Genomic DNA, 12,750 nt, shown 5'->3' on the forward strand with positions numbered 1-12,750 from the left:
CAAATTGCTGTTCTGGGTCGGAGACTACATTTTCAACTGCCAAAACAACTTTTTCTGCAAAATGAATTTTCCTTTTGACATTGTAGTTACAATATAACCACAAAATTAGCATTTTATTTTCACACAGACATAAACTAAGATTTGTTGTCTGTGGCATTTATATCTTAATATGGTTACTGTTAGTGCTGTGTGAGTCAACTTCTGTTGAGGAACTTTAGAGAGGTGTGCTGGACCAATATTACACTACATGCAGGCCACGCATAGTTTCTGGATTGATTTTCATTTGGTGCAGGAAGATTGCAGATCTTTACAGTTGATATTAAAGGGGCATATTTCAATAAAATCTATTTGGTGAGAGATCAAACATACAAACTGATTCTATTATAATAGCAAAATACTGCGGATGCTGGAAATCTGAAATAACAACCGAAAATGCTGGAAATACTCAGCAGGCCAGGCAGCATCCGTGGAGAGAGAAACAGAGTTAACGTTTCAGGTCTGGGACCCTTCATCAGGACTGGAAATGTAACAGATATTAAGCAGGTGCAGAGACGGGGGGGGCGCGGGGGGGGGCGCGGGGGGGGGGTGGGGTGGAAGGAATTGAAAGAACATGCTGTGAAAATATTGCAAATGGGAATGGCAAAATCATACTGCATGAAAAATGGGGGCAGGGATTATTATCTGAAATTGTTGAACTCTATGTTGAGTCCGGCAGGCTGTAAAGTGCCTAATCGAAAGATGAGGTGCTGTTCCTCGAGCTTACATTGAGCTTCATTGGAACAATATAGTAGGCCGAGGACAGAGAGGTCAGAGTGGGAGTGAAGTGGAGAATTAAAGTGACAGGCGACCGGAAGCTCAGGGTCACCCTTATGGACTGAGCAGAGGTGTGTAAGATTCGCAATTTTCAGCAAAAATCACGCAAGAAAACTGGATAAAATAAGACTGTTTATTGACCAAAGTAAGCTTGCACAGAAAAACCTTTGATAAAAGGGCATACAAAATGGCCGCCAGGCCCCGTGATCAGTTTCTGAACCATTTTATTTCTGTTACTGCAAGCCAGACAGGCTTGTGGATTGAAGACAGTAAGCCCGCGAAAGCCAGTATCTGGGAACTGAAACTCCGAGAAACAGCATACATATTCAATGGATTCTAAGTACAGGATGGGGCCCATCAAGATATGGGCGGACAATGCAAAAACACTTATACCCATTTATTGTACAAAGGAAAAACCGTTTAGCAGCCATCAAGGAAAATCTCCGGACCGATCAATATGCGAACCGAGCCACGGTGACAATGCAAAAGACATTGAAAGACATTATCGGCCAGGAAGGCCAGTTTAAGTTATCACCGGCTCCGTTACAAGACAAAACGCCCCTGCAGAGATTTCTGCCCGCCAAAATTAATACAAAGACAGGACTATGATTTGGCGGGAGATAAGACTGTCCCAAAAGAGTATAACTATGGATTGAAAGTCCATCTAAGTTACTTGGGATTTCGGGTTACTTGAGCAACTTCGCTTGACTGAACGACGGCTGCTTCTTCTTCTTGGACGACTTCAGATTTTCTCTTCAGGGACTTCTCCCATAAGGAACGAACGAAGGACGGACGGTGCCAGGATCGGCGCCTCTTCCACTTCGGCAGATGCGGCATCGATGAAAACGTTTTCGTCTTTTTAAAGACGGACGGTTTCGGTAAAAGGACACCGTGGTCGGTGTTCAGCCAAACAAGGCTCGGCCACGACGAGAAGACGACGAGGGTGGCCCGGGTACTGAGGTCGGGAGATCATCGACGACCCAGGCCGACGGAGAAGAAACCCTCTGGAAAACCGGCGATCCAGGCCGGCAAGATTCTTCCATGTGCATGCACTTCTTCAACAGCCTGCATCTAGGTCTGCTAAATGAACCCAATTAGTGGATCTCAACCTTGACGAGCGCTCATCGAGGCTGTGTCTACCCCACCACCTCGAGGGAAAGAAAACATCGACTGCGCCAGAAGTTTCCAAATCCACGTGACGACGGAAAGCGGTGCCAAAAGGCTGCGAACCCCCTTCTTCGCGATTTCGAGAGTGGTGAGCATGATCCCAGGTTCCCCAGGTCGAAACTTAGTTTAGGTATAGGGGAGGGAGTTAAGGGTAATTCGTAATGTGTTTCCCCTTTTACGATGTGCCGTGTGTTCCCCATTTCCATAGAGTCAAGTTCATAAATTTGTGCATGATTGTAGTTACTTTAATCTGTGCCTATGACATGTATTTTGTAATGCTTCAAACTGTTTAAAAATAAAAGCATCTATTTCGTGCTATTCAACCTGGTCTATTGAGTTCTTTCTCTGCACTACTGTTCTCTGCATCTAAGTCCAAGGTCTAGAACCGTAGGGGGAGTGGGTCGAACCACTCAAGGGTAATTATTGCACGAAACCTGGCAGGAGACCAGAACGAGCAAGAGAAACCCCCTACAGGTGTTCCGCAAAGCGGTCGCCCAATCTGCGTTTGGTCTCCCCTTATCCTCACCTTTCACCCCACCAGCCTCCACATTCAACGGATCATCCTCCACCATTTCCGCCACCTCCAACGTGAGCCCACCACCAAATACATCTTCCCCTCACCTCCCCTTTTAGCATTCCGAAGGGACCGCTCCCTCCGCGACACCCTGGTCCACTCCTCAATCACCCCCAACAGCCCTTCTCCTTCACCTGGCACCTTCCCGTGCAAGCGCAGGAGATGCAACACATGCCCTTTTACCTCCTCCCTTCCCACTGTCCAGGGCCCCAAACATCCCTTCCACGTGAAACAGCGATTTACTTGTACTACTTGCAATTTAATATACTGTATTCGCTGCTCACGATGCGGTCTCCTCTACATTGGGGAGATCAAACGCAGATTGGGCGACTGCTTTGCGGAACACTTCCGTTCAGTCCGTAAGGGTCACCCTGAGCTTCCGGTCGCCTGTCACTTTAATTCTCCACTTCACTCCCACTCTGACCTCTCTGTCCTCGGCCTATTACATTGTTCCAATGAAGCTCAACATAAGCTCAAGGAACAGCACCTCATCTTTCGATTAGGCACTTTACAGCCTGCCGGACTCAACATAGAGTTCAACAATTTCAGATAATAATCCCTGCCCCCATTTTTCATGCAGTATGATTTTGCCATTCCCATTTGCAATATTTTCACAGCATGTTCTTTCAATTCCTTCCACCTCACCCCCCCATCTCTGCACCTGCTTAATATCTGTTACATTTCCAGCTTTTTCCAGTTCTGATGAAGGGTCCCAGACCTGAAACGTTAACTCTCCACAGATGCTGCCTGGCTTGCTGAGTATTTCCAGCATTTTCTGTTGTTATTACAAACTGATTCTGTTCCTCTTGGAACCTAAATATTTTTTTAAAAACATACAGTATATCAGTATAAATTACTGAAATCAAGGCAATTATTCAACATGCCTTCCATCCAACATGCTCATGATTTCCCACAAAAGTCATCCTTATGGCCTCCTTGAATGAGATTTCTCAATTATTGTCACACTGTGGGTAGATTTGTGTTGTAGTCCCATGATCCCCCAGAACTGAACAGGGCTGTCTTATCTAATTCTTTATGCCTGACTTTGGTGGCAAGGATCGGGGCTTTGGTTTCCTTATGAGCTAAATTTGGTCCCAGCACCAAAAAATTCTGTTCTAGCCCACTGTAATACCTAATCACTTTATGGGAGCTAGAGAATAAAATTGTTTCCTGTACTAAATTAGATAATACGTACAATTATGTAGACGGACAGCAACGTCTTTTTTGTTTTACATTTATTGTGCAGCAAACATCATAGCTAGGAGTGCTGATTTGTTATTCAGAATTAGATCCACAGAGAAAGTGGCATTTTCACAGCATTTGGGCCTGCTTGTTGAAAACTGCAGTACTTTAACCAGTAAATTGTGCCACACGAGGTAAATGTAAAATTTGCAGGATGTCAGATTTTCTCACCAAATCAATTGCCCCAATCATAATAGAATATCGTTATAGCCTTGTATTTCCATGCATACTGCTTTTGAGTTGGTTTCAAGGTCTCGAAAATTCAAAATGAATTTTAAAAAAAATAAAGCAACAGCCTCACAATATACCACACGTGTTGGGAGCCAGGCAAATGCTGCAGTACAATGAAGAGAATGGAGATTCCTATTGAAGCAGTGGAGATTATTTCGATCTGTTAAGAGAAGTATTTTCCCCACATCAAAGTCCTACAGCCACTCTCGCACCAGCCAGATTGCATTAACCGGTTAGCAGTACCTGTCAACGAACCTAAAAGGCCACACAACATGGTCGAAGATCCTTTGAGAAACAGCGCAGGCGCATAGGGAGTCAGGTGCGGCGCTCGGACTCAGTTGGTGGTAGCGAGGTGGGGGGAAGCGACCGAGTATCTTCAAGGTACAAGGTGAGTTTCATTGGATGAAGGGACGATGGGGGTTTAAAATTGATTGGGAAAAAAACATTAATTTGATCATTTGTACTGTAAAGCGTCGGTTTTATTGTGAACTTTTCCCTCTGGGGGAGGTGAGTGAGCTGCCCTAGTCTGTAAAGTGGGCGGATGGATGGATAGGCCCGCGGGGCAGAGGCATTGGGATAAAGTGAGGAGGACGAGGGGCCCGGTAACTTACTTGAATTTGTTTTTGCCCAAATGGGCAACTTATTTCAAGTAGTTTGTAATATGTTCGATTTTGTTTTAAAAATGGAAAAAAAGCCTCTTCATTGGTCTTTACTTGATGGGGTTCTCAGATTCTATGTTGATAAGTGCTGGACTTTTTGTGGGATGCTGCTGTTTTTTTTGTTAGAAAACGATGCAAGTGAATATGGCCGTTGCCTGTGCTCTTGCTTAAAATGTGAAAACTCGATACTTTTTAAATAAATGACGAGCCAACCTCCAGTGGCATTGAACAGGCGGAATCAAGACCAAGTGTCGTCTTCCAGTGAGGTTAAAGGGTGGGAATAATTGGATCAGGATGTGCAGATGTCATTGTCGCCATTTTAAAGTCCTATATTCGGTCCTTGTATATTTACATATAAAATCAAAGTGTTATTATATATTATTTATAGTGAAATAGCAAAACTTAGCAATTTGAGAAGTAGAGTTGGCTGAAGCTTAGAAGTTTGTGTGTGTGCAGTATAGGTTAAGGAGCTGGGGAACACAAAAGTACAGTAGCACCACAGGTCACAAGTTTGCATAGGTAGTTTGTATAATAAATGGGGATATAGAATTTATAATGAAAAAGTTGACACAGGAATTGAGTACAGACATAAAGGCCTGGATTTTTGTGCTCAGCGATGAACAAATGCTTGCAGCTGGCCACAGACTTTTTGTAGGCTTTTGCGCCGCAACTTACGGTAGTTAGAGATCCTTTTCAGCGTGGCGCCATCAATGGGGGATCTGGGACCTGTGTGAGCAGGGTAAACAACTGCGTGTCTCTTCAACCAACTGGATTGAAGAAACCTTACTGAGACATGCAGAGTCTAAACCAGGAAGTGTAAGTTAATTCAATGTAAAATCATGTACAGAAAGTGAAATAAAGAGAAGGAAAGAAAGATGGGATTAAGAGAGATAAGAGACAGAAATTTAAAAAAAAATCTCCAACAATAACTAAAATTTTAAGGAATGAGACTCCACACTTGTAAAAGTAAACTTTCAGTGCCAGAGAGATTTACTTGTTTTAATGCCGAATTTGTTGGCGAGATACCGGAGTAGTGAAGCTTCTGGAGGAGCCGGGCAACTTGGACAGCAACTTCCTGATTTCCGCATTTAACTGCATGTGCGGACGCTGGAAGTTGCTGCCCGATTTATTGCATAATAAGGGTGAGGCTATCTCGCTGTATTCTTACCACAAAATCCGGGCCAATACCTTTTGATCTATATTAGTAGATAAAATAACGCTGTAATCCGATATATGAACTTGCTCAAACATAGAAACATAGAAGATAGGAGCAGGAGTAGGCCATTCGGCTCCTCGAGCCTGCTCTGCCATTCAATGCAATCACGGCTGATCATCCAAATTCAGTACCCTGTCCCTGTCTTCTCCCCATATCCCTTGATCCCCTTAGCCTTAAGAAATATATCTAACTCCTTGAATATACTTAATGAATTGGCCTCCACTGCCTTCTGTGGTAGAGAATTCCACAGGTTCACCACTCTCTGGGTGAAGAAATTCCTCCTCATTTCTGTCCTAAATAGCTTACCCCTTATCCTTAGACTGTGACCCCTGGTTCTGGACTCCCCGACCGTCGGGAACATCCTTCCTGCATCTAGTCTGTCTAGTCCTGTTAGAATTTTATATGTTTCAATGAGATCCCCTCTCATTCTTCTAAACTCCAGCGAGTATAAGCCCAATCGACCCAATCTCTCCTCATACGTCATTCCTGCCATCCCAGGTATCAGTCTGGTGAATCTTCGCTGCACTCCCTCCATGGCAAGAACATCCTTCCTCAGATAAGGCAACCAAAACTGCACATATTTGAATCCTAAATCACAGAAGGAGGCCATTCGGTTCATCGTACCTGTGCCGGCTCTTTTTAACAGCTATCCAAACAATCCCACTCCTCCGCTCTTTCTCTATAATTTTTTGCCTTTTCCAAGTATAAACTCCTTTTGAATGTTACTATTGAATCTGCTTCCAGTGCCCTTTCAAGCTGTGCATTCCAGATCATAATCACTGGCTGCATGAAAAAAATTCTCATCGTCCCCTGATTATTTTGCAAATGATCTTAAATCTGTGTGTCCTCTGGTGACCGCCGCTCCTGCCAGTGGAAACAGTTTCTCCCCATCTACTTTATTGAAACCCCCTCTCACTAACTTTGAACACCTCTCTTAAATCTCCCCTTAACCTTTCCTGCTCGAAGGAGAACCATCTTGTAGTGATCAATAGCATGTCATTCTATAGTGGACACTAGGTGGAGCTGTGTAGAGCTGTATATAGCTGTATGTTTAAGACTACATTACCCATGAGGCACTAGGCTACCCAGAAGGCAACAGTCAAGATGGCAGCCTGCACACATGGAAGCCTCTACAGATACTGTACCTAGAGAACGTGTACTGAATAAATGACTAGCTAGAAGCTAGCTGTGTTCATAATAAGAATGTAGTTATTAATGAACATAACATGGTACCAGGGTGGTGAAGATCTGCTGAACATTGTGAAAAGCGACATGGAGAATTTGAAGCCACCAGGAGGTTTGAATCTCGAGGGAAATGTCGACTACAATTGGCGGATTTTTAAACAACAATTTGAACTCTACATTGCAGCCATCGGATTCGGTACGAAGCCAGACGCAAGGAAGATAGCGTTGCTGCTTACGGTTGCAGGCCCACAGGCGATAGAGGTATTTAATACATTTGTATTTAATCCAGCGGAGAACAGAGAAAAATTAGAAGATGTGCTAAAAAAATTTGATGCACATTGCTCTCCCAAAAAGAATGAGACGTATGAAAGATACATCTTCCGTTCTCGGACACAGCAACAAAATGAGACTTTTGTTAGCTTTATAACTGATCTGAAACTGAAAGCACAGACATGTAATTTCTCTGAGCTCAAAGCATCCATGATTCGTGACCAGATTGTGTTTGGTATTCATGATAAAAAAGTCAGGGAACGTCTGTTGAGAGAAACCGAACTAAATTTGGAAAATGCAGTGAAAATATGCAAAGCCAGCGAGCTAGCTCGAAATCACGCGAAGACTTTCAGTGAAATCAATAATGATGCGAATGTAATGAGTGATAATGCTGCTGTCGGTGCTGTGTCCTACAAGGGGAAGAAACGTGGGCAGAACAGAAATGAAAAGCAATCGGAGGATGACATTTTTAATTGTAAACGCTGTGGTTACAAACACCAGTTAAGACAATGCCCAGCGTTTGGAAAAATGTGCACAAAGTGTAATGGAAAGAATCACTTTGCCAAACAATGCTTTTCAAAAGTAAAAACGACGAAAGGGCAACGAGTTAATGTGATTGAGGACACTGATGTAAGTGAGAGATTTTTTGTAGGAATGGTGTCATGTGACGATATCAAAAAAGATACAGAAAATGTGCAGCCCTCCGAAATAGACAATGCTGAACATAAAGTTAATGCAGTAAAAGGGGACAAATGGATGACCCCACTGCAGATAAATGGAGCATTAGTTACATTGAAACTGGACACTGGGGCAAAAGCAAACTTAATCAGTATGAGTGACATTAACAATATGAAAGAAAAGCCCAAAATACAGAAAAAGTCAGTACTACTGAAGGACTATAATGGACAGAAAATAGATAGCTTAGGTGTATGCAGACTTAAAGTGACAGTCAAAGACAAAGTGCATCATCTCATGTTTTCTGTTGTGGCTGAAAGGCTTGATTCACTACTGGGTGACAAAGCTTGTGAGGACTTAGAACTGGTTAAAAGAGTCTACCGTATAAACTGTGCCATAAGCAGACCAGATGACTCGGTGGATTCTGTAGTGAATAATTTCCAGGATGTGTTCAAAGGATTTGGAGTTCTACCATTCATTTACAAGATCCAGCTAAAGTAGGATGCTCAGCCAGTGGTACATGCTCGACGAAGAGTTCCAGCACCCCTGCATGACCGGCTCAAGAATGAACTGGACAGAATGACCACACTAGGAGTCATCAGGAAAGTCAAAGAGCCAACAGACTGGGTTAACTCTATGGTATGTGTGAAGAAAAAGAACAATGATCTAAGAATATGCATGGATCCAAAGGACTTAAATGCAAACATAAAACGTGAACACTACCAGATTCCCAAGCGAGAAGAAATCACCAGTGAAATGTCAGGTGCCAGATACTTTACAAAGCTCGATGCCTCACAAGGATTTTGGCAACTAAAACTGGATGAAGAGAGCACCAAATACTGTACCTTCAACACACCATTTGGCAGGTATTGTTTCCTCAGAATGCCTTTCGGGATAATATCTGCATCTGAAATCTTTCATAGAGCGATGGAACACATAATTGAAGGTCTGGAAGGAGTCCGGGTCTATATTGATGACATCATCATCTGGGGCTCCACACTGAAAGAACACAATGAGCGACTGACTAAAGTGCTACAGAGCATACGCCGGAATGGACTGAAGCTCAACAAAGCCAAGTGTCAGTTTGGCGTCCAGGAAGTCACTTTCCTAGGAGATAATCTATCTGGTAAAGGAATAGAGCCAGATATGGAAAAAGTAAACGCCATACTCAAAATGCCCCGACCCACTGACAAAAAAAGAGTGCTACACATCATGGGGATGATAAACTTCATTGGAAAGTTCATTCCTAACTTGTCAGCCAAGACAGCCTGTCTGCGAGACCTGCTACATAAAACAAATGAGTTCGCATGGACAGAAAGACATGAACAAGAGTGGATAAACCTCAAAACAGTGCTGACAACCACACCTGTACTCGCCTTCTTTGACCCAACCAAAAGAATCAGCGTCAACGGATGCATCAAAAGATGGCCTAGGTGCGGTCTTGCTACAAGCAGATGGTGAAGATTGGAAGCCTGTTGCCTATGCCTCCAGGCCCATGACTGATACTGAGTGTCGATACGCCCAGATTGAAAAGGAATGTCTAGGCTTGGTAGTTGGACTAGAAAAGTTTCATGGCTACATATATGGACTTCCCACCTTCACAGCTGAGACAGACCACAGCCCTCTGGTTGCCATCATAAAAAAAAAAACCTGAATGAGATGGCTCCAAGGATTCAACGACTCATGATGAAGCTGCAAAGATATGACTTTGAACTGATCTACACACCAGGCAAATACATAGCGTTAGCAGATGCACTATCCCGAGCACCCACAATGAGTCATGTGAGCTCTACTGAAGAAGACGTGGATGTTCATGTGAGTATGGTCACTGCTGCGCTGCCCGTGTCAGACACAAAATCAAAGCAACTAGCAGAAGAAACAGTAAAAGATACAGTATTACAAACAGTAATAGAGAACATTCATCATGGTTGGCCAAAAGGTTCCTGTCCAAAATACTTTCACAAGGTCAGAATTGAGTGTCGCAAGTGGACTATTACTAAAACAGAACAGAATAGTCATTCCACAGGCTCTACGTCAAGACATGCTCAAAAGGATTCATGAGGGACACCTCGGAATTGAAAAATGCAAAAGGAGAGCAAGAGACACTGTTTATTGGCCTGGCATAAATAAGGACATTGAGAACATGATCGGCAAATGTGAGACATGTCAGAAACACCAAAACAAACAAGCAAAGGAACCAATGATAGTAGCTGACTTACCAACAGCACCATGGCAAAAGGTTGGTATGGACCTTTTTCATTTAAATGGTAAAGACTATCTAATAGTAATTGACTACTATTCTAACTATCCTGAGATGGCGCTGCTCTCGAGCACCACAGCAAGCAGTGTCATAATGCATGTGAAATCCATCTTCGCCAGACATGGAATTCCCAGGATTGCCATTAGCGACAATGGTCCGTGCTTCAACTGTAAGGAGTGGCAACAGTTTGCAGCACATTATGACTTTCAGCACATCACATCCAGTCCTTTGTATGCTCAGTCAAATGGTAAGGCAGAGAAAGGTGTTCAAGTTCTCAAGCAGCTACTGAAGAAAGCAAGTCTGATCCTTATCTCGCCCTGCTGAGCTACCGAGCCTCACCTTTAGACTGGTTCTTCACCTGCTGAACTACTAATGGGTCGCAAGTTGCGCACCACGCTACCCTGCTGTGCAAAAGAACAGCAAAGTGAGGAACTGAGACAGAGACTTCAACTGTTAAGGCTGAAACAGAAATCATACTATGACAAGTCATCCAAAACTCTAAAACCATTGACAAAGGATGATGTTGTCAGGATTGAGGATCCAGATGCATGGAACAGGAAAGCTATAGTTCTTGAGGAAGTAGGACCAAGGTCATACACTGTTCGAAGTGAGGAAGGACAGATTTTCAGGAGGAACCGCCGTTCCCTCCTAAAAACACAAGAGACTATTCAAGACCAGATTGATGACAATGCCGCAACTGCATCTTGTCATTCACCGCCAGAACAATCTCATGAAGACACATCAGACTTACCCGTGTTGAGAAGATCCACATGTGAAGTAAAAGAGCCTGATAGACTTAATCTTTGAGTACAATGTAAAGCTTTGAAAATGTGTTGACTGTTTTGAAAATGTTTGTTTATAGAGCACTAACAAAAGTGTTACTGATATTATCTTTATTGTTTTCTTGAAAGTTGATTGATATTGATTTTGTTAAACCTCAAAGAAAGGGGGATGTAGTGATCAATAGCATGTCATTCTATAGTGGACACTAGGTGGAGCTGTGTAGAGCTGTATATAGCTGTATGTTTAAGACTACATTACCCTTGAGGCACTAGGCTACCCAGAAGGCAACAGTCAAGATGGCAGCCTGCACACACGAGCACACATGGAAGCCTCTACAGATACTGTACCTAGAGAACGTGTACTGAATAAATGACTAGCTAGAAGCTAGCTGTGTTCATAATAAGAATGTCTAGTTATTAATGAACACTGAAGTCCCTCCCCACAACCATTTTGGTAAATCTTCCTCTGCCCCTTCTTCCCAGCCCTTGACATCTTCACCAGTGATGCCGGTTCAAATAATGACTGCCATCTTTAACAAGACAGAGGAGGAAGGAGGAAGATGCAATACAAAGTGAAGACTTTGCAAAATTAGGAACATCAATGAATTTTTATTTTTTCGATCTCCTCTCGAAGTAAAAGTTAGATTTTCGACAGCAAAGGCGGGAAAAATCACACATCCTTCCCACGGCTCTTTAACGACGGAAGGGGGGGGGGCGGCTGGAATCTTTGTATTTTAAAATCTAATGAAAGGGGGAACAGCAGCCACCTTCAGAAAACAGAAACCCTGTTCAGATTTTAACCCGAACACTTTAATGAGACAACCGAGCCGAATTTAAAGCGAGGGGAGTAACAAATTAACATTTTTTCCAAAAAAAACTGTATTCACTCTTAAGGGACTCGAAGCAAGATCTGAAGCCATAGTTTCAAACAAGGATATTAAAAACTGAGGAAAATTTTATTTTTTTGTATGGGTGTTTAAAATTTAAAAAAAAGGATGTGAAGGAAAGAGCAGCACACCAGCCTGCGCCGACCAGTGAGGCAATATTATCATGTTTTTTGGAGATTGCTGTTTTTGTCAATGAGCTCTCCTGGCAGCTTTTTGCTGTTGCTTTTTTTTGCATACACCTGGCAGCTTTTGTTTTTGCATTCATTTAAGGTTTTGAAGTTCATTTGTGTTTATATTAATGTTGCATATTTCACCAAATTCCACTCCTTTCACGACACCTACATTATGAAATCAACTTCACAGTGATCATAAAATTATGGATGAGAAAAGTCATTTGGCCTGTATTAGTTCATCCGTCCAAAATGATCCTGAAGTCCCATGATTGCAGCATTCAATTGGTTTTTAAATGATTCCAGGATTTTTGCTTCCGCTGCTCTATCTTGGAGTTCATTCCATGTATTGATCACTCTTTGTAATTTTCTGGATTTACATTTTCCATACTGTTTGCTATCTTATACCTCTGAGATCACCTTCGACGACTTCTTTTCAGGCTGAAAAGCCCACGTTTTTCCAGTCTTTCATCCGAACTCTGATCTCTAAAACTTGGGATCAGTCTTGCGGCCCTTATACAATGCTTGAATGCCTCCCTTGTGTCTTGGTGGCCAGAAATGGGCAGACACATGGCAGATGAAATTTAATGTAGATAAGTTTTGGTGATGCATTTTGGAA

At 42.8% G+C, this 12,750-nt stretch overlaps 1 protein-coding gene across 1 annotated transcript in view; it reads left to right on the plus strand.

The window, feature by feature from the left end:
- The first annotated feature begins 4,238 nt into the window (after nt 1-4,238).
- tdrd12 (tudor domain containing 12) overlaps nt 4,239-12,750 on the plus strand; it is a 139,787-nt gene continuing 131,275 nt past the window's right edge. The window contains exon 1 of the mRNA XM_085991576.1: nt 4,239-4,415. The gene's annotated coding sequence lies outside the window, so the exon portion shown is untranslated. The remainder of the gene's footprint in view (nt 4,416-12,750) is intronic.

Source organism: Somniosus microcephalus, chromosome 6, assembly GCF_052327205.1.
Source record: "Somniosus microcephalus isolate GS21.2 chromosome 6, FLI_Smic_1.0, whole genome shotgun sequence".
In the NCBI taxonomy this organism is placed as follows: domain Eukaryota; kingdom Metazoa; phylum Chordata; class Chondrichthyes; order Squaliformes; family Somniosidae; genus Somniosus; species Somniosus microcephalus.